Genomic DNA, 28,000 nt, shown 5'->3' on the forward strand with positions numbered 1-28,000 from the left:
CACTGTACATACATCAAGCCTTCCTTCTCAGCAAATGCTGAATTGGATAAGGAGCTGCATGGGTTTTAACAAATATCTACTTCCTTCCGAGTCTTTCTTTTGATTTCCTTCCTCATTTACTTAGAGCTGTTTAGAGTCTGCTTCACTCTGATGTTGAGGTGCTGCTTGGAGGATCTGCAAGCTGATTAATTACATCTCTAACAGGCTCTACCTTGGGGGGTACTGGAATAGTCTGCTCAGGATGGGCTTGATTTAAGCTCTAGCAGAATTTTACCCATAATGCCAAGAGGAAGGTCAATGCAAAGGAGTCCGCAGAGGAGGGGGCAGGAGAATGAGGGACTTAACACCAGATGATGGATGCAGGAGGTAATTCAACAACATTCCCTCAAGGACAAGGAGCTTGGCCTTAAAGTAAAAGAAAATAAGTAAATACACATCCGCTAATGAGACAGACACATCAAGTCATCAACTTTGAACTTTGTTGGCAGTAAAGCTCTAAAGGAGTTAGATGTATTACCTTTAAGTGCAGACAGGTAGTGCCCAGAGTGGTGTTCAGAGAACCTATTGGGCCATTGATAAAAGCTCCAAACCATCCTAAAAAACTCAAGAACAGTCAGTTTCCCCTGATTTCTTCTTTACCTAAAGAGTTAACATGGTAAGAGAATAGCGACAGCCATGCGCAATGAGTCATGCTATTTTCGTCTGATGATTGTTAGCTTTATTTACAGGCTAATGGGTTTGAACAGTAGCACAGAGCCAAGGGCAGCTAGCCATATGTGGATATAATGTACATTTGCTGCTGGATTTATTAAAGGTGGAATGGGCAACTTAGCCTGGAGAGGTCTTGAGCACTTGTTCTTGACACATCTTCTCCCATGGCAGTCTAACAATCCTGGTGTTTTGATGAATATGGTTCCTCCACACTGGCAACAACTCGCTCACTCCTGGGTTAGTAGTTCATTTTAGCCAGAAAGGCAAGCAGACAAAACTCAAACAAAATTTGGATAAAATGTTAAAAATGTAAACATTGCATTATTTGAAAAACAAATTTGTTGTTGCAAATTATAGTATACAAATATTATTTTAGGAAACAGGGCTGCCATGGGAGAGTTGTCAACCTTAATTGTCTGTGGCATACACTTCTCACTAGAGGTGTTCAGTACGAAGTAATCTTAAACACCAAATCTTCAAAGTGAGCTGACTATAATGAATGTCCATTATCAATGACATTATCTAGTGGCAGCTGAGCTATTAGCCTTATAAACAGTGCTTGTATAGGCCAGGTTTTGTACTGACCTGAATGTAACAGCTTGGACTAGCAAAACACTGAACATCACAGCAGTGTGAACAGTGTCCATTAATTTACAGTTGTTACGTCCATCCATCCATCCATCCATCCATTTTCTACCGCTTGGTCCCGTTAGGGGTCGCGGGTGACTGGAGCCTATCCCAGTGACTTTGGGCCTTAGGCAGGGTACACCCTGGACAGTGGCCAACTCGTCGCAGGGCTAACCAGTTGTTACTAAAATGCTAAAATGCACTTCAGTACAGTTGTTACGTACTGAAGTGCATTTTAGCGGTGATGCGATCTCTTAGTGTAGAAAAAAGTGAACAAACTGCATAGCCAGTGACTACATATCTTTAAACTGAACAAAACAATTTGAATCCGTGAAATGATTTGTGATTTACATCTCTACTTCTCACACATAGCAAAACTTCCACCCCTCATGATTGCTCTTTCTCTTTCTCCTGTAGCGTCTCTTTCTCAAAACTGACCAGCTCGCCTGCCAGATCAATGACAACAGCCATGAAACAAAGCTCTTTCATAACATTAGCTACACATTCAAAGAAAACAAGGATTTTGGGGGCTTTGACAGAAAGTCCAGAGTCTGACTGATGTGTATTTGTGTGACTTTTAAAGAAGTTTTTGTAGAGAACGACATTGAAACAGCCAGTTCTATACTGGTTCTAGTATGACATCATCCACTTTGCAAGGAGATTGTGAGTCTGTGTTTCTTATCTGTTTCTTTTCTTTTATCTCTGAGCAGAGAGGTGGAGCTGTTCTGATAGGGCTCATTGTGTAATACACCTTGATAAGAAATGATTTATTTGAATGCATATGTAACCTACAAGTTTCAAATAGCCTATGAACATATGAGATAGCTGAGTTTGCGCCTGCTAAAGGGAAGCAGTGATAATTCATCATTATTCTGACACAAAGAAGAAAACAGTGTGAAGAGGCAAAGCTGATGAAAAGCGCTGAACTAAAATCTACATTTTTTTGTTTCTAAAAAGCACAGAGAATATTTAGCTCACATCTTCCTAGGAGTTCAGAAACCAATCAATCTCCTACTTCACCTGCCCCAGGGATCTGCTCCATCACCCACCCTCAGCCTTCCCTATCTCATTTCTCAGTATGTTTAACAGCAATCAGGCAAAATTCTTAAAACGTGTGATTGCAGAATGAAACACAATCCCCTGCATCGACTTGTACCCATTTGAAATAGATTTCCAGTAGATTTTTTAAATATAGGTACTGATGCTGATGATGCTGCCCCAGTAGCAGTGTTTGCGCCTAAAATGGACAGTTCACCCCAAAATCAAAAATACATATTTTTCCTCTAACTATTTTCTTTCTACCAATATAGTTCCTTCATGAAACTGCTCACAACAAGGTCTGTGGATTATCTTGAGTTTTTCAAATGAATTTTTCGGTGCTTTGAGCACCACAAGCCGACTGCCATATAGTTCCATTATATTCAAGAAAGGCAGACATCTCTACGGTCAATATCTCCAAAACTCGGCAACTCACACCAAAACAATCTAGCACAACTGGTAAGGGGAAAAAAATATGTATTTTTGATTTTGGGGTGAACTGTCCCTTTAAGAGTTAAAAACATGCAGAGGTTTTAATGCGATTATTTACGTAAGTCTTTTGAACATTCCTTTGAGTACTGTGTGACAAAGAAAAAAAAATTGTTGAGAAGAAGGATTAAATGAATAAAGGAAAAAAACCTTCTATACTCTAAAATACATGACTTACTTATTTGCAAAAATCTGGTCTCTGAATGAAAACTTAGTCCCTGTATTACCCGCTGATTGCATCAAGTACCAGTTTTTTTCCTACCCCACTGAATCCTTTCAGAGGTTTAATAGGAAATTCACAGGGAAAATTGCATAGGTAATGTGAGTGATTTTTCTTCAATAAATAATTAAATAAATGAAGTTTTCTGCTTCGCCGATGTGAAAGAGAATGAGTACATTTCTCCAGTGTGGTATACCATCCGTACCTTGATTCATGGGATAGAAATAGTGTGTGGATGTGTGCCAGAAGAAAACTGAGTGAGTGAGTGAGTGAGTTAGGCCCTCCCTGGAATTCAAATAAAATGCTACTGTAAATTGCTCTCTGATAAAATTCAATTCAAATTCAAAACAATTCCCCAGAAATAACATAACAGGACATGTGGCACTGTATTTAATCATTATGCTTATTTTTTGTTTGTGCATGAAGCAACAAAAGCCAAGAGTTATTATTTCCACAGAACAAAGATCATTAGTTGGAAGATTTGCACTTGTGTACTGTAGACTGGGGTCATGGGAGACAAAGCATCTGCACTACAATGTCATTAAGATCTTATCGAGGATTAGCCTCTTCCTGCTGCTCACTGTGAGTTCATTCTCTCACTCACTGCTGTCACTGGCAATTTCAGAGAGAGAGAGAGAGAGAGAGATGTTATTATTATCATTACCATTATTATTATTATTTTACCTTTCTGTATATATTTTAATATCACAATTCTTCTATTTATGTATGTTTTTATTTTACGCATGCTTTGGCAATGTTAACATCTATTTCCCATGCCAATAAAGCCCAATTGAATTGAATTGATTTACCTGCCTTCATTGTGCATTTACTAAGGTTGTTAGGGTTTTCATTGTCCCATTTGTCCCTATATTGACACCTTTACGCTACCACTCACAAAGGGGACACCCTAAAATAAACATAAATAATCTACAGCAAAGCAACTGCAAAATGTCCCATCCATTTGTTTACATGGTGCATGTTTGTAATTTAAAACTTCTCAAAGACCTTGAAATCCCTCAGTGACAAATTATATTTAAAGCCTAGTTTGCTCTAAACAGTCCCTTAAAAATTCTTCAAAACAAGACGGTGTAGTCCCTCATTCGTCCAGGAGTGTTCCATCGTAGAAAAGGTTTACTGAGCCATCATGGAAACAAAAGAAGGTCAGTTTCAGGTGAAACTAGGCAGGGTAAACAGCAGACACTCAGGAAGACTCCTCCCTGAGGGCAGGGCCTAAGCAACACAGAGTAGCTTAAATTTCTGAGTTCTCAGACCATTTTCACAATTGAGAATGACTTCCCGATGGGAGCCGAAACGTCTTGATTCTGAAAACAGTGTCCAGATGACTACGACTGAAACCTTTTCTACAAAAGCCCCTTAAAAATATATTCTAACCAAGAGAGAGAGAGAGCGAGACACAGTGGAAAAATGGCAGTGCAGACCACACACATGCACAGACATACACATTGGATGGCCAGTTTTCCACCAGCTTGAAGTCAGACATCAGTCAGTTTAGGCTGAGTTTATTTACAGTACAGTGTTTTCTCAATAGGAGCTATAGCTAACGCTGCAGAAACACCTCAGGGGGGGAACAGCCTGCCTTCCACCTCACCAACAAAGGGAGCGAGTGGTAAAGCTTTCCCGCTGGCTCCATGTAACTCCAGCTGGTGTGGGGGTCCCTAGAGCAAGGCAGTCCCCCTTTCAAGCCATCTGGGGTGAGCTGGAATTTTAGTGATCTGTAGTCTTTGAGTAAAAACCACAAACAGAGGAGTCATGAACCCCAGGGTGTTGAGAGATGAGGAACAGCTTGAGGAATGTATTTAAGATAAAGCGGGTCATATGACTGATAGGGAAAAATAGTATGCAGTAGTATATAAAGTTGTGGTTTAGATTCAAGATTGTAATCTTTTTGATGTGAATCAAGAGGAGAATACTGTATACCTATTATTATTATTATTATTATTATTATTATTATTATTATAGGTAAATCTAATAGGCATTGTGGTAGTCTTTGCAGCCAATTTCTGCCTTTTTAAACAAGTAACCCCTCAGAGTTCAAAATAATTGATTTGTAAAGCCCTTTATCACAGGACTTTACAGAGAAAACACAGCAAGAGAAATGTGGAGGTGGAGTGTCATATGTGGTGTAGTATGTGGACCCAAATGCAGACGACCAGGAAGTGGTATGAGGATGAAGTAGCCGGATGGCTACAGTGTTTATTGGGGTGAAGTGGCTTACAGACAGGTACAGACAGACCAGTAGGCAGACAGGCAACAAACAGGTAACAGGCAAATAGGCAGATACAGGTCCAGGTATAGGGAAAATGGGTTACCGGCTGGCAGTGGTGGAACCAAGGAAGTGAGTCCAATGAAGCTAAACAAATCCAATAGGGAGCAGGCAAAGTTCAAAGTCCAGAATCCAGACACAGTCCAAGGGAGACAAAGAATTCAAACAGAACTCATGGTAAGAATGCTAGGGAACTGGGCATGGGAACAAGGTACAACAAAAAGTGCACCAAACGGCGACACACCCAAATGACATGAACACACACAAGACAGGAACAACAATGATCCAACACTGAACAAAGGAAAAGACCTGGACTAAATACCCTAGGGGAGGTGAGAGACACAAACATTCAAGGAAGGGCCAAAAATCAACACTGGAGGGAAAGAAAACAAAGACAGGAAGTAAAACCACAAGACACACAAGGAGAGGGACACACTACAAAATAAAACAGGAAATGACAAAACCTCAAACTATAACATGGAGAGGGAAAAGAAAAAATGAGATATAATGAATCACACAACCACAGGTCAAACCGAACAAACGGGCCTGCAGTATCTTGTTGTGGCACCCAGCACAACAAACCGGATATGTTAAATAAATGAAAGACATTATTCTACAAAATATTATCATCACCATCTTTAGTATTAGTATCACTACTGTTATTATTGTTATTATTATCAATGTTATCTATTATTATTATTGATATTACTATTGCCGTCAACACAACTTATTATAAACACCATCTTTAGTATTACTATCGTTATTATTATTACTGTTATTATTACTGATATTACTGTTGCCGTCATCACAAAATATTATTATCATTATTATTATACATGCTATTACTATTTAAATACTTCTACTATTACCCGTTTGTCATTTCTGCTTATTTTATTATTGCATTGCATTATTGCATTTATTGCATTGCTATTGTTGTTTTTTGTGTTTTGTTGTTTTTTGTGTTCACCCTATGTTGTATGTTTTGCATTCCTAATTAAAAAAAGAAAAACATTATTCTTGTGGCCCCCCGGTTCACCCTAACAAGCAGGTTTGAGAACTGGTGACTTAAGGTGCTTACACACCTAACCTGTTTGGTTTAGTTCAGTCGAACTCTGGTGCATTTTGTTTGTAGTGTGAAACCACAGGATTTTCTGGTAGTCAGTATGTGATTTAGCATGAATTACAAAGCTAAACTACTGTTTAATCTATCTGCTGATAGTCAACTGTTAAGAAAGCGATCTGTAGGCTATAAGTTATGTATAGCCTATATTTAGGCAAGATCATTGGGTAGCCATGGTAACATGTACTGTCGCGCGTAGAGACCCCACAGTATATATTGCTGTAATATTAAAAAACAAAATGCCTCTTTCTTGTCTCATTTCTATCTGTCCATCAGTATTTTGTGGGGGGAAAGTGTTTTGTTGTACCCGGGTGGTTAGTCTCCAGTTTGTTAATGCTAAGTACTAACTTGTCAATAACAATAACCATTCATGAATAACAATGATAATAATGAGTTCAACATTTCAAAGTTTACTGTAGCACGTCAACCTCTTTATAATGTCTCGCCCCATCCAGGCTGTGATTGGTCGGTTCACGAAAAGTGACAATGACGAGCGCTTTATGTAAAGTTGAACATGTTTCAACAGGATATAGCTAAATAGCCTGCTAGCCAAACCCAAACCTTGCTTATTTTATCCCTGTTGGCTTCAGCTGCAAAACCTTGACTAACAGTTGAACTGGTACTGAGGATCTTGAGGAAGAGGATGTGGGCTGGTGCTTAATCAAAGTAGACCTAATCCTGGAGAAAGAGAGGACGACCGTTCGACCGTACAAACCGGACCAGAACTAAAAGCGATGTGTAATTTTTTTCTTTCACACTTGTAGTTCAGTTTATACAGATTATTATAAGATTGCCCCCTGAACAATTTGCAATCAGCAGATGGATTTAATAGTTGTTTAGCTAAAATCAAATATCTGCTATCATGAAATCCTGTGGTTGGTCTGCTCTGCTTTCAGGCGGTCTCGGCCTAGTTGTCTAGTCCACCAGAGTTTGATTGACAGCTTTCACACCAGCCAAACCAAACAGGTTAGGTTTGTAAAAGCACCCTTAGAGACAAGAGAAATGGACAGCTCAGAGCCCTTATTTTAGAAGGTGAAAATGTAGCATGTATATTGTTTTAGCAGGTTGGAATCAGTTTGTTGTCCCACCAGGAAACAAAACATGATAACATTCCACTCCACTGTCTGTTTATGACTTTCTTTGTCTTTGTTTTTTTACTTTTAAGTTTTTTTAACAGTATGAGTTGTGCAGTCACCATTACCAGCATATAAACAGAGTATAGGCTGTGGAACTACAAGAGCATTCTCTTTGAAGTTTCTCTCTTACTTTTCCATTTTAATGTCCACTTTAATTCTGCCTATTCGTTGGGATGTTAAATTTTGTACAGCAGCAACAATTTAGTTGATAAACACAAGAACAGAAGAACAGGAGCAACAGCGTATACATACATTACATTATTATATACAATTGTATGCAAGGCAATTATTTGCAAAACAAGTGATTGTTTCAAAATGGAAGCTTGCGCACATTATATGTATGTACTGTATTCGTGCACAGAATTCATCTTCTTTACCTTGACTATTAGGGACATTTGTCCAACAATAATGATGCTGGGTAATTCACACATAGTTCATTTTTCAAGATGATAGTTAACATCAATTTAACATCATTAAACAGTTTCATTATTTAATGACAAAATGACATTTTCACAGATTTAAAAATAATACTAAATCATGCAAAATCATTAAAGGCCTGCGTATTCTTATTACCTTGAGCAAATGATCAAAAAAGGAAGAAAACATCCTGTATTTTCTGTCACATGAAGCGTGAGTGCAAAGTGAAAGCCTTACATGTTAGTCTGCAGGTATTTTTCTGAGATAAGATTGAATAATTCACAACCTTTGCGAACTGAATGTTTTGTAAAGGTTATGCTTGTAGAGAACAGATTGTACACAAATGCCGCAGGGGAGTGGAATTTAAATGAACACAGGAGGAACAACATTGTCTGGATCTAAAGTTCCTCATTGTGGTCAGAGTCAGTATTTTGTTCATCGTCTCCATGTTTCATTTACATCCATAAATGTGACAATATCTATAATATTTTTATACAAAAGGACATCACATAATAGGATGAATATTTTTAGGCTTACGACAGTAAAATGATTAACTCCAATTATCCTCCAGACAAATTTTCCTAACAACAACCCTTCAAAGGCTAATTTACTGTGCTTACTCGTTACATTTATTTACTTGTTCTTTCACCTGGAAAATCTATTGGAAGTAACACAGCACCTGAAAATTATTGTCAAGCATACAAACAACAAGACAAAGGAGGGACAAAAATAGAAACATCTATCTGTCTCCTCTGCAAGCAGGCCCATATTGCCAGAGATCTCCTCATAGTCTGTCTCATCCCTCTTACTCCCTTGGGGTGACCCGGGAACAATTTGTCAAGCTATTTTTCCACGTCATAGCCTCCAAGAGCTATAATTTGCCCCGACAGTGGAGCCGCGCACTGAAGGGCGAGTATGTCCACGTGTTGAGATTTGCTGTTGGGCCAGGTCAGAGCTGAAAAGCTTGTTCTCGCAGCACACTGGGTATTGGGCCTAGAGAAATTGGCCGATAAATTCTGTCCAAAGCTCTAACAACAGAACAGCGGGGCTCAGTCAGTGTAAGAACAGCTCACAGCTGATATGTTCAGCTATTTCACATTACCTGTTAAATGTATTGCATTTTCTACAAATACTTAAAGGAGGATTTTTGCAATTCTCTACATGGTCCATATCTTCCTACTTCTTGCCATCATCTCAATCAATGTTGTTAACTTTAGTCACCTTCTTCAGTTAGGAGTTTTGGTTACTGTACCTAAAATGTGCATGTAGTGCTGCTTTTCAGGGCTGAAGTCAGCTCCCAATAGCCGATCAGAGGTGTAAAACAATAATTTAAGTACTCTACCTTTTATTTTGGGGCACTGGTGTTATTGGCATATTTCCATTTTGTGAGACTTTATTTCCCCCCAAATTTTAAAGTAAAAATATTGCAATTCATACTTTTGTCTGATGCCTGTAGTTGCTACTTGCTTTACAGTTCATGATTTTACAATCAAAGCTTACAATAAAGTCATAAAATCTGTGCTGAATCTATACTAAACAGAGTGACATTTTACAGCTAATATGTAGGTAAAGAATATCCTTTATAAAAGAACATTAAAATATAACCTTCATCTTATCAGGTTTCCATAAATCCAAACTGCCCACCTGCAAAAACGGTTCATGTCATATTCCTAAAACATATTTCAAGCAAGCAGGATATAAAGGATTTTTTTTACAAGGCCTCACTTTGCAGGTTTACTATCAAACATCACAGTAAGTAAATTGGTAGTAAAACTACTACTGTCAACTGTTGAGCATCTCTCACATAAGTAATAATCACACCTTAAAGAAAAATAATGAGTGATTTTGAAGACAATCATCATCATTGTTGGAAATTAACTTTTTTGTCCACCTGCCACTGTGGCTGGTGGATTAAAAAATTTACCAGGCGCTCAATTTTTTTACCAGCCACTTTCTTAACTGCAGTTTTGTCTATGTGCTACCTATCGAGATGTGCTGCTTTGCGTTTCTGCACGTGTATGACCCACAGTCTCCCTGAAATCTTAAATAGAAATATTATAAAATAGTATTTCAACATGTTCCCCATATTCTTACAGTATACATGGAGTGAGTAGTGGTGTAATATAAAATGTTTCTGTGGTGGGTGCATTTTTTTGAATAGGGGATATTGGTCTATCAAAATACCCTACCCCTGAAATCTTAAATAAAGATATTATAATAGAGTATCAAAATATGCTCCCCATATTCTTACAGTACACTTACCCCTGTTTGTAATAAAAAAACATAAATAAAGACATCATAATGCTGTGAGAGTTATACCTTTTTATTGGATATACACAACTTGAAATGGAAACACATAAGGTAGCATTTTTTGACATGGCAGCATAAATTGTCAGAACACCGGCAGTGTGTAACTGCATCTGAAAAATAATAAAACAAGATCAACAATATTCAAGCAATAGGCTATTTCATTTCATAAGGTAAAAATTTAAACTCTTTTAAAAGGAAAATACTGATATTCTCTCTCTCTTTCTCTCTCTCTCTTCCTCTTTCACACACTCAAACTCACTCTCTCTCACACACACACACATATAGTATGTGTAATGCTATTTGTTGTATCGGAGTGCACTTATCACACACGCACATGCCACATTCAATTTTGGCTTTTTTCGCAGATAATGTAACTGCTATTACTATGGTGGCAAGTTTAGATACATTAGTCAACTATAACTGACCACACGATCAAATGTTAGACTGACTTTATGAATAGTTTCATCACGTTGAGAATATTGCACGGCAGTCAGTCAAACATCTAGGCGATACCATTGATATAGTAGGTTGTAATTAGCGTGGCATTAAGCAATAACTTATAGACGAATGAAAACAAGTAGTTTGTGTTGTAAATGATTTAATTTCCTTACTTGTGCCGAGCAAATAAAGCCTCATTGGAAACATCCATTCTGAGGAAAAGTTGCAGTGCAGGCAGAGGTCAAGCTCATCTAATAGGCTAAGCTATAAAAACGGAGCTACCGGTAAGCAAGCTTTCATTTCCTGCAGGCATTGTGGATGCAGCACAAGCTGGCCAAGGTTGACAGGCTGGCTTTGTAATGTTTCTTTGCAAAAGCATCACAAATAAAGAAACTGTCAGAAGAGTGAATCGTGAATGGAAGGGTTGCTGCCTTTTCATCTCTATTAGTTAACATTAGCTAGCTTCAGACTGCTGCTCAAAGGCAAACTTTTAAGATGGATTTTTTTTTTTACGTTACTCAATACATGACTTCATGTTGTGAATCAATCAACACACCTTAAATGTGAAACGCCACATTGTTTTTCTTGTTGTGTCACCTCGTTAAAGTGTCCAATGAAACAAGCAGACTTGCGATTCAGTCTGCGTTGTGGACTGTCACAAATCTCTCTGTTAGGCTATATTTATTTACCCGCCACCGTGGCTGGTATGTTGAGCAAATTCGGGTGCTAATTTCCACCCCTGATCATCATAATGGCAAATATGAAAAATAAAGGCTACAGTAAATGGAAAATAACTCTTTAAGTTATATGTGCACAAGAATCCACAGTAACTATACAAAATAATTGACAGCACTCTATTTTATACCTCCCCCTTACATTACAAACCTCACAGCACTTCATTCTTGTCTTTCTTTCTCTTCGCTACGAATCAAAATGTGCTGCTTTGTTTCTGGTTAATTAGGTTTTGTAGCCGTTGTAGGTGAACTGTTCTGCAAAACATAGTAGATTGAATATTGATAGGCACAGATTCTCAGCATTGAGGGAAGTGGTATTAATCAACAGCCCTTTTTGGGGTCATCAAAACTCAGTCTCTTTACATGAACTACAAAATGTAATAATGATAATTATGTCCTTTATTTGCTTTTTGAAGCTGCCTTCAGAGCAGTTTGCTGATTCCAAACCGAAGTGAGGTTTTTTTTGCAGATTACTGTACTGCAGACATCTCCTCTCTCCTTTGTGTATTTGGAACAGAACAACAAGCTTCATCTTCTTGCCGTTGTTGAAGCTGTATGTCCCCTGAGGTGCTTCTGTATTTCAACATTGTGCTTCTCTAACCACTGCAAAACTTCACCACAATGTATTTTTCCCCTCTGTATTCTTCATAAGTTGTGCTAGTGGAGAAAACCAGTAAATTCTAACACTGAATGTGACAATATCTATCTTAGTTGTCGCATTGACAGAATTGGCTGTTCCATAGGATGTAATATAACATGCACCATGGGTGTTATGATACATGTCAATTTAAATGACCAGTATGTTTAAAGCACCTATCAAACGGACAGATATATTAATCACGGCACAATCTATCTCCTTATATAAACAGTGATGTTGATAGGTTTTCAAGTCCTCGGTCATTTGAGTGGGTCCCAAGGAATTTGAATAGGTCAACCAATAAAATGTGTTTTTTGACAAATTGTAGTGTTAAACTCATATTTGATGTTATATGGTTATAATTATGATTATTCATGTATGTTGCAAATGTATCTGAAACTTAAACAAATAAATCCCAAATCTGTAAATACACACAGCAGCTGACAGAAAGAGGAGGTCATTTTATACAGAGAAATATTAGCTTTTTCTGGGTGAATAAATGTTAAAAAGGGAAGCTAAAGGGCAACGAGAATGCTGAGCTTTCAAGTTTCATCATGTTTAATTAGTAAAATAGTTTAAAAACACACACACAAAGGGTAACCATTTACTGCATACTACCGTTAGAAATTGGATACAATTAGCTGATAATTAGCCTGATCAGCCACCATCAGTAATCAATACAAACACACATTATTAGACTGTAAACCATTAAACAAACCAATAACTAAACGCAGCCAACGTCAGACAACCTTATCGTACTTTAGCCAAACTCCCTTTAAGAAAAATTATATATTAATAATTCCTTATGTGTCCGCAAAACACACTAGAAACACAAGATAAAAGTAGTCACATGTTGACAGTCTTCTTTTCAATTTGGCAATAATATTATCCATAAAGATAAACTGTATTTCCGTACTTACATACTTTCCGTACTTCACATTTTGGATTTTGTTGCCTCCACTCGCTACCAGCCTCTGTCGTTTAGCTGCGCTATGTTAGTGGGAAAGGACCATGGGAATCTGTCGTTACCAAAGTAACTAGTAACTACCCGGTTTGCTGCTTCCTGTTCGGTGCTGGAGATATACAATATATGCGCAGACAGTAAGAAACATGTTTTTTGACCGCAAGGTTTCTTTTGTTTATTTCTATGATTTCAACATGGATTTGTTTTTCACAATGTAGCATTATTGGGGAAAAAATATTGTGCGTCCCCTGGATGCATCCACAGTGAGTTTACTGCGTCCTTTCGGATTTTAACGTGTCAGAGATGCAGGACTCGTACCTAGAAACATCACTTTATAAATATACATCTATATTTTTAGAATGTTTATGTTTGGAAGTGAAAAAAGTCTAATTTGCCAAAGGCTGATCCCTGAATGTTAAACAGAACTATTTGCCCTGCAAGCACCTTTATGGATTATGAGCTTTGCTTTATCAGTAGATTCGAGCACCTGGAGCGTCAGATCTATCTGGTGCAAGCCCTGAGCTATGGTGCCTTTCTTTGCCCACACACTTCGAGCTGCATTATAATTCTGTCAGGTTTAGCATGCACATACATGGACACAAACACACACAATCACACACGTATGTACAAGCACAGACAGACATGGAAGTAGAAACTGATCTGAGCTTGACAAAAGCTCATCAGAATCAGAATCAGAAATACTTTATTGATTCCCGAGGGGAAACTCTTTTGTTACAGCTGCTCACTATCACGTCAATGCACACAGGAATAGAAGCACTAAGCAAATCAAAATATAATACACTATAATACAGGTAAGATAAATTAAGTACAAAGTGGATATAAGTATAAAAGCTAAAAAGTATCTAAGTGGATTTAGAGGTTGATAGGTTGATAAGTATGAACGGTATAATAATTCAATGTAATAATATAAGTAATAAGTAGTAGTGCCGTCATGAGTACTGTCAAGTTAAGTGTAGCTTATTAAGATGATTATGAGATGGTAGATATTGCACAGCAGTAATAGAAGTATAAATAAATATCAATAAATAGGGAATTTTAAACTGAAAACAGAGCATATTGCACAACAGTATTAAACAGAACACATTGCACAATTATTTCGAGTATTGCAGTGATGTTAATGGTCCAATGTCCAGTTTAGTGACTTAAGGTCATATAGACTGACACTTAGAGGGAGGAGTTAAAGAGTTTGATGGCCACAGGCAGGAATGACTTCCTATGGCACTCTGTGGTGCATTTTGGGGAGATTAGTCTTTCGTTTTGTTTGACCAGCACGTCATGGAGTGGGTGGGAGACACTGTCCAAGATGGCATGTAGTTTGGTCAGCATCCTCCTCTCTGACACCACCGCCAGAGAGTCCAGCTCCACTCCCACAATGTCACTGGCTTTACAGATCAGTTTGTTGAGTCTGTTAGCATCCGCTACCCTCAACCTGCTGCCCCAGCATGCAACAACATACAGGATAGCACTGGCCACCACAGACTCATAAAACATCCAATGTAGCATTATCAGGGAAAAAATATTGTGCATCCCCAGGATGCGTCCATAGTGTCACACACGTATGTACAGTTCATGCTCCAATGTGGCTGAATTACAACAATTCTGCAAAGATGAGTGGGCCAAAATTCTTCCACAGCGCTGTAAAAGACTCATTGCAAGTTATCACAAACGCTTGATTGCAGTTGTTGCTGCTAAGGGTGGCCCAACCAGTTATTAGGTTTAGGGGGCAATCACTATTTCACACAGGGCCATGTAGGTTTGGATTTTGTTTTCCCTTAATAAAAACAACCATTTAAAAACTGCATTTTGTGTTTACTTGTGTTATCTTTGACTAATATTTTAATTTGTTTGATGATCTGAAACATTTAAGCGTGACAAACATGCAAAAAATAAGAAATCAGGAAGGGGGCAAACACTTTTTCACACCACTGTACAAGCACAGACATACATGGAAGTACAAACTGATCTGAGCTTGATAAAAGCTCTTGTATTTATAGTTTTATTTAGTTGAAAACAAAGAAAACAAAAGTACTGATCTTGGATTTAGCCACTTCCTATTCATGTACAGTACTGTACTTGTGTTCAGAAAAAACTGTTTCTCGTATGCTGTTGCAGGTAAGCACTTTAGCCAAACATAATGCTCTATTGGACTAAAAGCCACAGGAGGTGTTCTCCGCTCAGCATCGCTGTGGATGTCAGATACATGGCACAGGTCCATAACATTCAGTGTATTTGACGTGTACAAAGGTGAAACCCTGACTCTGCTCTTTTCTCCTGCTCCTGCTTAATATTTCAAATGCTGCAATCTCACGTTGTTGGACAGAGAGCAGGCCTGCCATCAGAGTGCAGGACCCTGAGCTGAGACTTGCAATGGCTAACGCCCCAGAGCTGCCTGCTGCAGCGTGCCCAGGTAGCCCCAAGCAGATCGATCATGGCTTTAGCTACAGCACTGGCATGGCACTTTTACAAATACCTATGAAGAGAGATGGATACTTCCCCTATGCTCACTATTTCCATGATGAATTGTTTCCTGGCAGCATTTTTCTTCACAATCTTTATTTTGGCATTTATTTTAAATATTCAGTACAGCTGAGCACCTGCGTGTGCGTTGAGAAAGACGATGAACTAGGGAATCTGCCCAACAGTATTTTATAGTGGCAATTCAGATAAATGTTTCTAAAGATTTCGCAGCCACGGGTTCAGTATTATGCAAGAATGAGACTATGACATATAAACAGTATCGGGTACGGATTGTCTGTTCCACAAGCAAAACCTCAAAAGGATTTTCTGCTCTAACAAACTCGATTGAAATGAGCCATAAAATAATCTACTGTAGAACAGCTTGATGTTTGCAAACCTCAATGGACTTTCTTCTTCACTGAGTCATATGTAGTATACAAGAATAGTACTGTTTGGTTTTTTGGACTGCAGTTTAAAAAACTGTTTAGCTGCTCAGCTTTCACAGTGGCACAGCAGTTAGCATTGTATCCTCACATCAACAAGGTCCTGGGTTAGTCTGGATCTCGGCCCTGGGCCTGAGTTTTTCATTTTCTTCCTCTGTTTGCAGCAGTTTCCTTCAGGTCCAGACAGGTTCCCACTGTCCAAATATGTGAAGATCAGGTGTTGAGGTCTAAATTGCCCTAGGTGTGAATATGTTTGTCCTTCTGTGTAAGCTCTGTGATACACTGGCAACCTGTCCAGGGTTTTTCTCTGTATTTCACCCAATGCATGTTGGTTGCATGCCCCAGCTCCCCTGTGACGTCAACAGGGATAAGCAGGTAAAGAAGATGGATGGATGGATACAAAGATGGATGGATGGATGAATAGTGTCATATGCTGTTTAAGAAGTGTGTTGAGTGTTAGATAACGCAAACTGCAATAAGCATCTGCTTCTCTTTGCCTTGGCAGTTCTTTTGTGTAAAAGTGATAACAGAAGAACTTCTGACCTTGGTTAAAACTTGAACAATCTAACCTAAAGTGTCCCTCAGAATATATAACTCAACCCTTCTTGCTGTTTCACAGGAAAGCATTTCTTTTCACTGGAAGGCTTGAGTAGGTGTAGGGTGTAGCATTTGCATTCATAACAAACCAGCATCATAACACACATCTCTGCACACACCACATCTGTAGTCTGCAACTCTCATTCTTCAACATGACTTTGTCCTCATGATACATTTTACAATATTTAACTGGTTTTAGACCCATGTGTTACTGGTGACATATCTAAAGCTAAATAACAACTGATTTTTTGCATGCTACCTTACTTGTGCCCATTCAGTCAACACCCAGGGAATACATCCCTCATTAGATTGTTAGAAACTTAAAATAAAATAAAAACTTAAGTTGTATTGTGGAAATTCATTCAAATTTACAATGCAGCTACAAGTTAAGCTAATAATTGAAATTTGCATGAATTTTATTTTGCTCTTCATTGATTCAAACTTGAAATCTGTTTATTCAGCATGTCTCTCATTTTAAGAAGTAGTGAAGGAATTCAGAATGAGTTTGACAAGTTCATATTACTGCTGTTTAAAGACAATCCCTGCTGGCACTGATTTCCATATTGATAATCATAGGATGGCATAGATGAGTGTTATAGCTATATTTATTCAGAGCTACAGCACTACATTATTTTAGTGGTTGTATTGAGTTTGCTCCAAGGATAAAAAGTTGTTGCATTTCCTTATAGATTCGACATTAGAATGCTGATGCATCATGCTACTATGACCCTGATGGAAAACAAATTGTGTCTTGTTCTTCAGTGAGCTGAGGTGCATTATGCCTGCCTGCCAGCCTGACTGTCATTCTGGTAGCCTGTAAAAAATAGATAGATGAAGTTCAGATTAGATGGTGTACAACACACATAATTGTTGACAGAATCCCAATATTTAGTTTGCCATGAAATGACACTTGGTGAAGATATTAATGATTAATTTGTTGTGCGTTCTCTAAATGCTTGAGATAGAAACATATATAAACTAACAAGAGAACTCTCTGCCCCATCAATCATAAAAATAATGCCTCTGTCTCTCAAACTCTCCTTCAAAATGTGTCCATCATTGATGTCATTTTAAAGTTAATGTTCAGACCTTGAGAATTGACATTGTGGTTATTGTTATCAGTACATTCTACCTTGTGTCAAACAAATAATGATAACAATGTAAATACTACTACAGCTACTACTACTTCTAATAAAAATAATAGGGACTGAGTGAACTAATAAGACCTAATTTAATCTCAGGACGGACAGTACAACCACGTGCTTTGCAGCCAAATACTGTTTAAATCCACATGTATTTTTACGAAGTTTCCAAAAATACCAAATATGTCAGGCTGAATTTTGGGTAAATGTGTATTCCACTCATCATAAGCATCATATAGCTTCATTGAAGAGTTGGAACAAACTGATAAAGAATATTTATGTGATACTGTCAGCCATATTTTTCCAACCTTGAAGAAATAAACACAAACTGGATATAAAGGGTTAAATTGTTTGTATTTGTTTTATGATGTCATGGGTGAGAGTAAAATCTATTATGCGTTGGTGTAGGTTTTTTTGTAGGTTATAGCAGCTTGAAATAGATATAATAATAGAAATATACATGTAAATTGTCTAATTTACATTTTTGATTTGATACATAGGCTATAAATCAATCAGATACAAATGGACTGAACAATTAAAAACGTGTTTACAGCCTGCTATTACAGCTATCACAGCTTTCTAAACAAAGGCCAAATAATTCTTATGGGTCCCAGCAGTGATGAGTGCTGTAATGTACTGTACTGTAACAACATTGGCCCTTGATGCTACTTTTCACAGCTGAGGCAACTCCCTGCTGTTCAAACTCATTCTGCTTTTGATTTATCGACAGACCTGCGTGTTATATTGTAAGTTAGATCATAGAACACTCAGCAGTGTAGTCCACACCCGCAGCTTTCAAGGTCAAAGGTCAGAGGAGTCTTGTGCTGTTAGATCAATATTTGATTTCCCGGGGGGTCTTAGCTGATCCAGACCTGTGGAGATGAGTAATTATGATCCCAGATTTAAATTAAAATGCATTTGTATCAAAACCTTGTATGTTGAAACACAAATTGATGTTAAAGCTTTTATTGTTCTGAATGAGCTGCAAAGGATGAGATGTTAAAATTATCTGAAGTGTAGTCTCTTCATTTGAGTTAAACAAATCTTGGTCTGCAGCAGTGCAATGACACATTTTAAAAATCAATGTTTTTAATCAGTGAATATAACAAAAATGTAACAAAAAAATCTACACTATGTTTCCATAATCTTGTATTCTTAGTATTCAGAGCAGAGCAGGGTAAGAGAAGATGACTCCTCTGGCTAGCAAGGGTAGACTTAAAGCAGCAGCATTTTACAACTAAAGCCTCCAAACTACAGCATGTCTCAAACATTCACCAAAGGAAAGAAAAACAAAACAACTACACCCTTGGGCAACAAGTCATGCATAAACAAGTGTATAATAAATTATGCACGATTCATGAATAATTAAACAAAAAACTGAATTGAAGGTGAAGGCAATGCGGATAGTTTAAAAATAATAAGGAAGTAGATGAAATATTCTCTGTCTCAGCTATTGGCCAGCAATCATATGACTAATCTAAATTAACCTTTATGGGTTCTCATATTATTCTGAGCCCTCAGTCAACACACATACGCGCACACACACACACACACACACACACACACACACACAGGGAAACACATTTTCTTGCGTACTCATGAAGAAAATGGCAAATGAAAACAAATCGCTATCAGTCCCAGGGGTGAATTCCATTAGAAAATTATGAAATTAACCATTAATTGAGGAGATAAATCAAATGATTTTGCTTCAAAGTGAAACACAATAACAATCTAAATGAAATTATACACAATGGTAATGAAAACACTAGCCTTAGAAACTTTTTTCCCAATTATTAGTCTAACCTCATTCAAATATTGATTGTTGCTACTCTAAAGGTCTAATTTCCTTTTTTAATGTTTCCATAAGGCATAAATGAGGTGCTCAGTGCCTTTTTTATAAACAACTATTTCTTTATCCTTGTAAACTGTTTAACTTTTTTCAGTAACACTTTACTTTAACCTCCGCTATTTATCAGCATTCATAAGAACTATATAAACTTTTAACAAATGGTTTATAACACTCTATAATGTAGGTGTAAACAGAAATAAGACATTAAAGATTAAATTAAAGTGTTTATTAATGTACAGTATTTGTCAGCAATTATAACTTCTCCTATGTTTTACTATATTGTCATTCATTAGTTCCACAAGTAGGAGTTGTAATTGCTGAAAAATACATTGATTAACACTTAAATGAGCTTATTATATGTGTTATAAACCATTTAGTAAGTAAAGTGTTACCTTTTTATAAGAGTAAGGGATTCAGAGATGAAGCCAATATGCTATAGGAATTTATCTTTGGTAGCAATACATTGACATTTCGTCAATTTCTTTAACCAAAATTGACCAAATGTTTAAATAGACTACAAGGGGGTTTTACTTTACGCTAGTTGATGGAAATTGCATTTAACTCAGGAAGTGTAAAGGGATAGAAATGAAAGAGTAAGTTGTGTAAAAACATCAGAACAATGAGTCTTGAATGAGAGTCCCTGGTGGGGGTTGAAGGGGTTTGCTGGCCCGTATTCAAATGCCTCTCTTCTCTATCTTTTCCCCTCTGATTTGTCAGCCCAGGCAGAGTCCATCTTGATTAGACACATTGGTGCAGAAAGAATTAATCTCTTCAGAAAATACTTAGAATGATAATTACAGGTTGTCACTATTCACCCCGTCCATTCAAGTGAGTGGTGTAATTGGTTGGAGGGAATCCAACCGTGTAACACCTACTCAGCCTGTGCAGACAGCATAAGACACTAAAGTTTATTGTCAAGAGAAGATCGAAGCTTTAGTAAGTGCTGAACCGCTTCAGCCATAAATCTGCTGATGAAACCTTCATATTTGCTAGAAACAGATATGTTTCTGGCTGAACATGTTCAGGTCAATGTGGTAATAGTGCTGCTGTGTGTGAACATACCAAAATCCGATTTGTTTTTCTCAGAATCGCCCACTGAGTTACACTGATAAATAATCTTAATCACAATAAGATTACCTGATTAAATGAAGTTCAATACCCCTTCCTAGAAAAGAAATAAGAGGAGCTAGAGGAAGATAACAGGAAACAAAACGGGTAAGAGTTGAACCCAGGGACCCAGTAGGGTTAGAGATGTAGTTAGAGTTACCGGCGCTCAGAAAACAGACATACGTTAAGAAAAAGCAAGGAGCTGCGTCGGTCGGGGCATTTTGTTTCAGGTACCAGTGAGATGTTAAAATGCAATTCGGGAAGGACAATTTGAGAAACAAATCCAGAGTTTGAAGGCTTATCAGTTGTTGCACAGTGGTTTATGATACTGGAAAGTTATCATAGCGACATTCATTTTGTCCTCTGTCACAAGAATCACGACGTCAACAGTAGAAATACGGCATTCCCCTCACAAAGTAATTTACTAGGAATGTGCACTTGCACGTGTTTGACTGGCCAATACAATGCTTTTCTGGCTGATCGCATCGCTTTGCATCAGTAACCACCGCTGTGCCAATGAACTGGCCTCATTGAAATTAATGAGGGTGAATTGTATTTTGTGTGATTTGTATGTCATATGCTCATTAAAATGAAATTGCTGCCTGAAAGGCTCATCTCTGGGCAAAGAAAAATAATTTGATTTAAGATGATCTTTCTTCTGATTCTTTTAAGGAAAGTCAAGTTATTGAAGCAAACATAAGCTACTGTGGTGTTTGTGTGTGTAAGTGTGTCAGTGCGTGTCAATGGAGTGAAAACTTTTTCCATTACAAGTTTAAGGTGAGCAGAGATGGAACAGAAGTTGAATTACCAGAGCACTGCATTAACTGAGAGATTGCCATTATAACCACATCGGTAGAGCTATGTCATTTATCTGTCAATACACCAAAAACCCAGCAGAGTAAGACACTGTTACTAAGGTTTATATATGCCTTGACAACTCCATAACAAAAACAACTGTCAGCAGGGATGATGATGCAAGCATTTGTGTAGAAGAAAACATTAAAATCACTGTCGCTCAATGTCAGGTCGTCCTCCTGACCACTGTGTCTCCGTATCTAAATGATTTGGTCAAGTAGCTGCTCTGTTTTATATTGCTTTGTGAGAGGGTACTCAGTAAGTGTCCTGTGAGCGATAGCTGCTCTCTCTCTCTGTTCTCCTTGTCTTTCAGACCAGTGGCCTCTTGATGTTGTGTGTGTGTCTGTCTGAGAAATTATATGTGGGGAGTGATTACCCAGCAGGACTCTGGTATATTCAGATGGTGCCACGGTGGCCTGTAGTGATGGACTAGCCAATCTAATCATCTGGTTATCCCTGTGTTTGCGATAAGCTGCAGCATTTGTTGTCGTGACTTGAAAATGCCACTCTGAGAAGTGATGGATATTTTTGGGCTCTATAGGCAGCTTGATGATATTGTGTGGCCAAGCCTAGAGAAGAAGCACAAATGTCATGAGTCAATAGTCTTCAATGTGAATTGCCTCCATCTAGACAGATTACTGACTGAGGGAGAAGGCCATTTAGTGTGTACTGAATGATTGTGAGGTAAAAGAGTCAGTACATCGATTAACTATAGTTCATGCTTGACTTTGTTTTTTCTCATGTATATGTAATTTGTTCACAACACTTTTAGTACATTCATATCATATTAATTCATTTCAAATAATTATTTTCATAGTATATAGTAATAGTATAGATTTAGTAAATGATATGCTGTATATCTAGAGACTTATTGATTCCAGGCAGACGCATTTATCATTGGTATTCATGCCTAAGATATTGATGAAGTTTTCCCTCCACTGCAGAGGTGATTTGCATTTAAAATCTCATTTTTATGAAGGTCAGGATAATTTATTTTTAGAGGAATAGACACTCTTTACGTATTTGTTTAATGGAATATGAATCACTTCACACCTGAGAAATGAATAGATGCAGTGGTGACATTTCCAAGATCTGCTTTTGTGGTAATAGCATCATTTGGAATTGATAAATGGTCCTGCACTCTTAACGGAGTAAAGATGAGCTCAAAAACAACTTGAGCATCATTAACAATTTTCACTGTTTAATTGTCACATATGGTTTTCTAAATTATTAATGATTAAGCATCACTCAGTTATTTGCTTAGGCAGTCACCGAGTCTCACAGAATAACAAGTCACTAATTCACTGTGTATTATACAAGATAATGGTGCATTAAGATAAGGGTATTAAATTGTTCGTGTAATGTTCAGGAATAATTTCAATGCCAGGCTATCTTAAGTACCCAGAGACACATTTAAGGACTCCATCTTGTTAGGAATTCTATGGAAAAAAAGATTACAAAGACTACCTCCCTGCTAAAAGCACCAGTTAACATATGATATAAATAGGCTACAGTCTAAAAAAATAAATGTATTTATTTAATTTGTACAATTAATAATATTAATTAGATTGAAGACCTGTTTTCACAGCCTCACTCTTCTTTCAAGAAAAATGAAACACTGCCATCACAAATAAAAACAAGTTGTGAGTTCAAATATATTTTCTCCCTCAGAATGAGGCAGTCCCAGCTCCAAGATAACGGAGGATTACTCCCTGCCCATAAATAATATAAAGCACTAAAGTGTCATGATGCTGATGAAGTCTCCTGCAGTTTGACCTCTTCTGTTCACCCTGCTTAATGATTTGGTTTGACATACCAAAACATTCAAGTGAAATGCAGGAACCGTGTTATCAAGCTGATAATCACAGAAATTGAAATTCAAGACATATAAAGTACTTTCAACAATACCCACAAATCCTCATGCTTACAATACAGATCTGATCTTTTTCATCAGAAAAAAAACTAATAGTTTTATTTCACTGCCCTGGCCAATACACCAATACAAAATGCATTCATCAAAGGAAAAAAAAGAAAAGAGTTAGGGAGCAGATATTAGACGTATGAAGTAGGGGAAATAAAACAATAACACTGTCATTTTTACAGGGTAGTGGGCTGGACTTCATCAAAAGAAGATGAAGCAATGAAGGGAACAAGTCTTCATTGTACAGCATTGAGAGTAAATCAAAGATCTGCCGTGGTGAATGATCTTGTCTGACTGAGCGCCTGATGAAATAAATGTATTCAGTTTAATCAGTCCACGTTCTGCACTTATGTCTGAATGTAGAGTTCAAAGTTTCTCTGTTTCTCCACAAAATGAGATGAATAGCTGTAGACCTTGCTAAGTTTGTTTCTGTCACCTTTAAAGTGTACAGAAATTTCTGCCAAAACAGCAATAAAGATGCATATAGCAACATTTATACAGGGGAAAATGCTGTAATACAGTCAGGATTTTTTCCCTTTGTTTCTGCATAGAAACATACATGTAATGTATTATATTGCATTAGAGCCAGACAATTACATTTCTAAAGACAGAATAATCTGTAGGCCAATGAAATTAAATGGGATTGTAGCGGATTATGCAGGAAATAAAGAACAGCGTAAAATGCATTATGTGCAGATTACAGTAAACCCCATAATCTGTTTGTCCTAAATGAGCTTTGTTCTTTGGAAGCCACAAACCATCTGTCCCTCTGGGACATTGTTTCACTGATGCCATCTCCAGCTGTTAGTATTTAGGCAAATCTAACATTATGTATTTTCATTGCACCAGCTCAATACACCATACAGTATAAAACTCTTATGCTGTGGTCATCCACAGGTAGCCTGGAACACATAAAAGTCTCAAAACAGCCCACTGTTCAAAAAATGCAGACCTGCATGTAGCTGAAGAAAAACTACTAAACATACTGCTCATCAGTGTTCAAATTTTGCAGATAATTCATTGACTGAATGAAATAAGACACTTCTTCCATGAAGTGTTACCATGTTTGAATGTGTGTGCCAGTGGATATATGTTTTTATACTTGTAAGATATAAGTGTTTTCCTATCTTACTAAATCCCATAAATTAGGAGATGCAACACTTGGATCATGATACTTATCATGATAATGGTGCTATGACCTATAGAACACTGAGAAATGTGTTGCCCTCATGACGATGATTGGCTGTGATGCATTCCCACTCACAACCAATAAGAAGAATATGGTTTAATGCTGTTGGCTAAATATAGAAATGTTTTATGTAGTAAATGTAGGAATACATTTGAATTAGAATATACTAAGAGAACAAAGTTGCTAAAAAAAAGACACTTAAGAGAAATGAGCTATTTACTGTTTAAAGGCTCATAAAAATAACGCATGAATCAACTATTGATTATTTCTGATTATTTATTCCCTCTTATCTTCACTAACACTCTATTCATTTATTCAAATTGCAAATCTGAATGTAACAGAGCTAATGTCATGGATGCAGATTTAACATACTGTAACTTCTTTGCTTGCCAAACTAATTCACTTAATTTTTCTCTCACAGCCATATTTAGCTGTTCTGTTATCTGTTCTCATTCTCTCACACATCGGCCCCCTCAATATTTTCTTCCTTCACTCACAAAAGATTGCTGTGAGCAAAGTACATAGCCACTATGTAGCAGCGCATGCGGAATGGAGGTTAACAAGAGAATAAAGAAGTTTTAGCACAGAGACTTTATTCCAGAATAAAGCTGAATCAGTCCTTTTCTAAAAATTCAGAGCAAACACGGAATGTATTCAGCATAAGGGAAATCTGAACAAATATATGTAGAGCAAATTCCATAGCAAACTGTCCTTGAGAGTTGAGGAGAGAAAGCTGTGTAAAATAGCCATTGTTCCATTTATCATGACTATGTATGAATTTTCCTTAAAGGAGATAAAGAAGTCTGGGTTTTTTTAAAAAGTCTGGAAATATGGAAAGATTTTCACCTAACAACTTTAAAGGGGTATTTCAGATATTTTATCATAAGGTGGTATGAGTTAGGCTACTCACCTGTAGTGATTAGATGCATTAGCAACAACAAGATATCCCAGTAAACTAGCAACTCATCAGACAGAGAAATTAACTGTAGCTTAAAGGGTGGTATATGTCCTAAATATGACCAATGTCTCAAATCTTTCACATAATCTTTTATAGTGTAAGCATGTGCTACTGTCTATGTCAAAATTGCTATTATTTGCGGATTTTGTTTATATGGCAATGCTCTGAACAGGGAGTATGACTATAATTTGTTTTAGTTTTAGTGTTATTTGTGTGATTGGTGAAATCGCCACCGGAGCTGCCAGGGTCGATATACTGAAACATACATTGAACATACTGTACAATAAATGACCTTCAGCTATATACGCCACAAGCAACAGCTACCAGTCATACTGCAACTTTTCCAGCCAGTCATTTTTGTAGTAGTAGTGGCCAGTAGCCAATACTTTGGCAATTCTGAATGTGATCCCCTATTAATGTTAGGGAACCTTGTGTTTGTGCAGTAGACAGATGTCACCACACTTTTGTGTGAGTGAAGGGAAAGAGCTTTGCTCCAATCTGCCTCCTATTAATTAAATAAAGTGAAATGTATGACTGGTGGAAGATCTTCACACTTCTTACACACCAGCAATGTATAATATTGAACTTGGGTAAAAAACGTGAACATGAGTACAATTTTCACTGTACAAAGTACATTGCCTCCATTTACCAAGTCAAGACTTGACAGACTGCACAACAGCTGGGTAACTTAGTTAGTCATTAACTAGTATAATCACAGCATAGACAGTTATGCTGTCCGTCTGCTCACCCATGAATACTTAGTGCATATTTAGTTTATTTGTTTGGGCCAAAATGGGCTTTGAGAGAGTGCTGGTTTAATGCCCAGTATTGGCTGGCAGGTGTATTTCAGCTCTGAGTTGCAACTGGAGAATGGCTGGTGTTACATGTACTGTACCCATGTCTATGCCAAGTACTCTTGAGCAAGGCACTGAACCAATGAAACTGCTCCAGGGGCATTGTAAAGTGGCTCCTCCTATACCAATTACATTTGCATGCATAGGAAGACATTTTAATACTGTTTAAAATAAAGATGGACAAGAAAAAGTTGGTGAACATGGTGACATGCTGCATATATCACAACAAAGCACACTGAAAACGTACTTCAGAAATGAGAGCTTGAATATACAGGAGTGAGTGTGATATCCCACTGCACTGTATGCACACAACAGCTCTCTGTAGAAAAACACCATTAGCAGTTGGCTGCACTTCAGCAGGGTTGTGGGTTCAAGGAGAGAAGGGCAGTGCCAACAGGCTGATGGGTAATCTAACATGACAATATTATCGCGTGGGAGGGCACAGTTGGCACTTTCCCCTGCCATCTCTGCTCCACTCAACTCTGCACCATTACCACACACAACACAAGATTGTTCTCTTTGTGAATGTTCCCATCAAAAAGGCATAGATGAAGAGAAGCACATGAAAGTAAGGGGCAGTGAGAAGAGAGACAGAGAAACAGGCTGAGAAAGATAATGGAGAAAGAGCAACAGAGAGTGAGAATTAACAGGGAGAAAACTTGGACTAATGGACTTTCACTAATGCATTTGTCCCTGTTAAGTTAGTTTAGCACGACATGCAGTTTATTTTCATTCAGTACTCTAACTTATGAAACTCTCACTTGAGTTACTGTTAAATTTTCTTTATTGTAGTCTGCTGACTTCAGTTATTGCACACAATGTAAACTGGAACTTAATCAGTATCAGTGAATAATGCATATATTTGAATTTTTAGAGTGAATAAATCCTGTCTGTAAATCTTGTGCCTATTAATTACTCGTGGATTTTTTAAATTGTGCATCATGTTTGCAGTTTGCTGGCTCTTATTGTCTGCTTTCCCTGACTTGGGCTTGGACAACCCGAAAGGCAGATTCAAAATACTTCTGATCACAAGAGCAGGAGGCAAAACTATTAGGTTAATTAAAATTTTGGAAGAGACGTTTGGATTTCACCCAAGACCAACAGACATTTTACTGCCATTTCAGTTCAAGTCACTTTCCTATTGATGCAATTTAAAGGCCATGGTAAAGAATACTAACGAGGAATATTTAAAAAAAAAAAGCAAAAATGATAATAAAAAAGTGAAACATACTTGTCTTGTGTTAAGATTAATGCAATGATATAAGGAGAGTAAAATCGCTCATTTAAATAACCTTGCTTAAAATAGTGGAGAGCTTCATTAATCTTCATGTCATTCCCAAGGATAAATGGGAGAAGTAATTAGAGCTAATAGGAATTTCATTTCCCCCTCTATTTTGTGGAGTTATTATTCACTATCTGTCTGTAATGGAAAAAAGAATTGCCAGATTGCATAGAAATAGTCAGTACTTTAGTGTAGTATAT

The sequence above is a fragment of the Siniperca chuatsi genome, linkage group LG5 (assembly GCF_020085105.1).
Source record: "Siniperca chuatsi isolate FFG_IHB_CAS linkage group LG5, ASM2008510v1, whole genome shotgun sequence".
Taxonomy (NCBI): Eukaryota; Metazoa; Chordata; class Actinopteri; order Centrarchiformes; family Sinipercidae; genus Siniperca; species Siniperca chuatsi.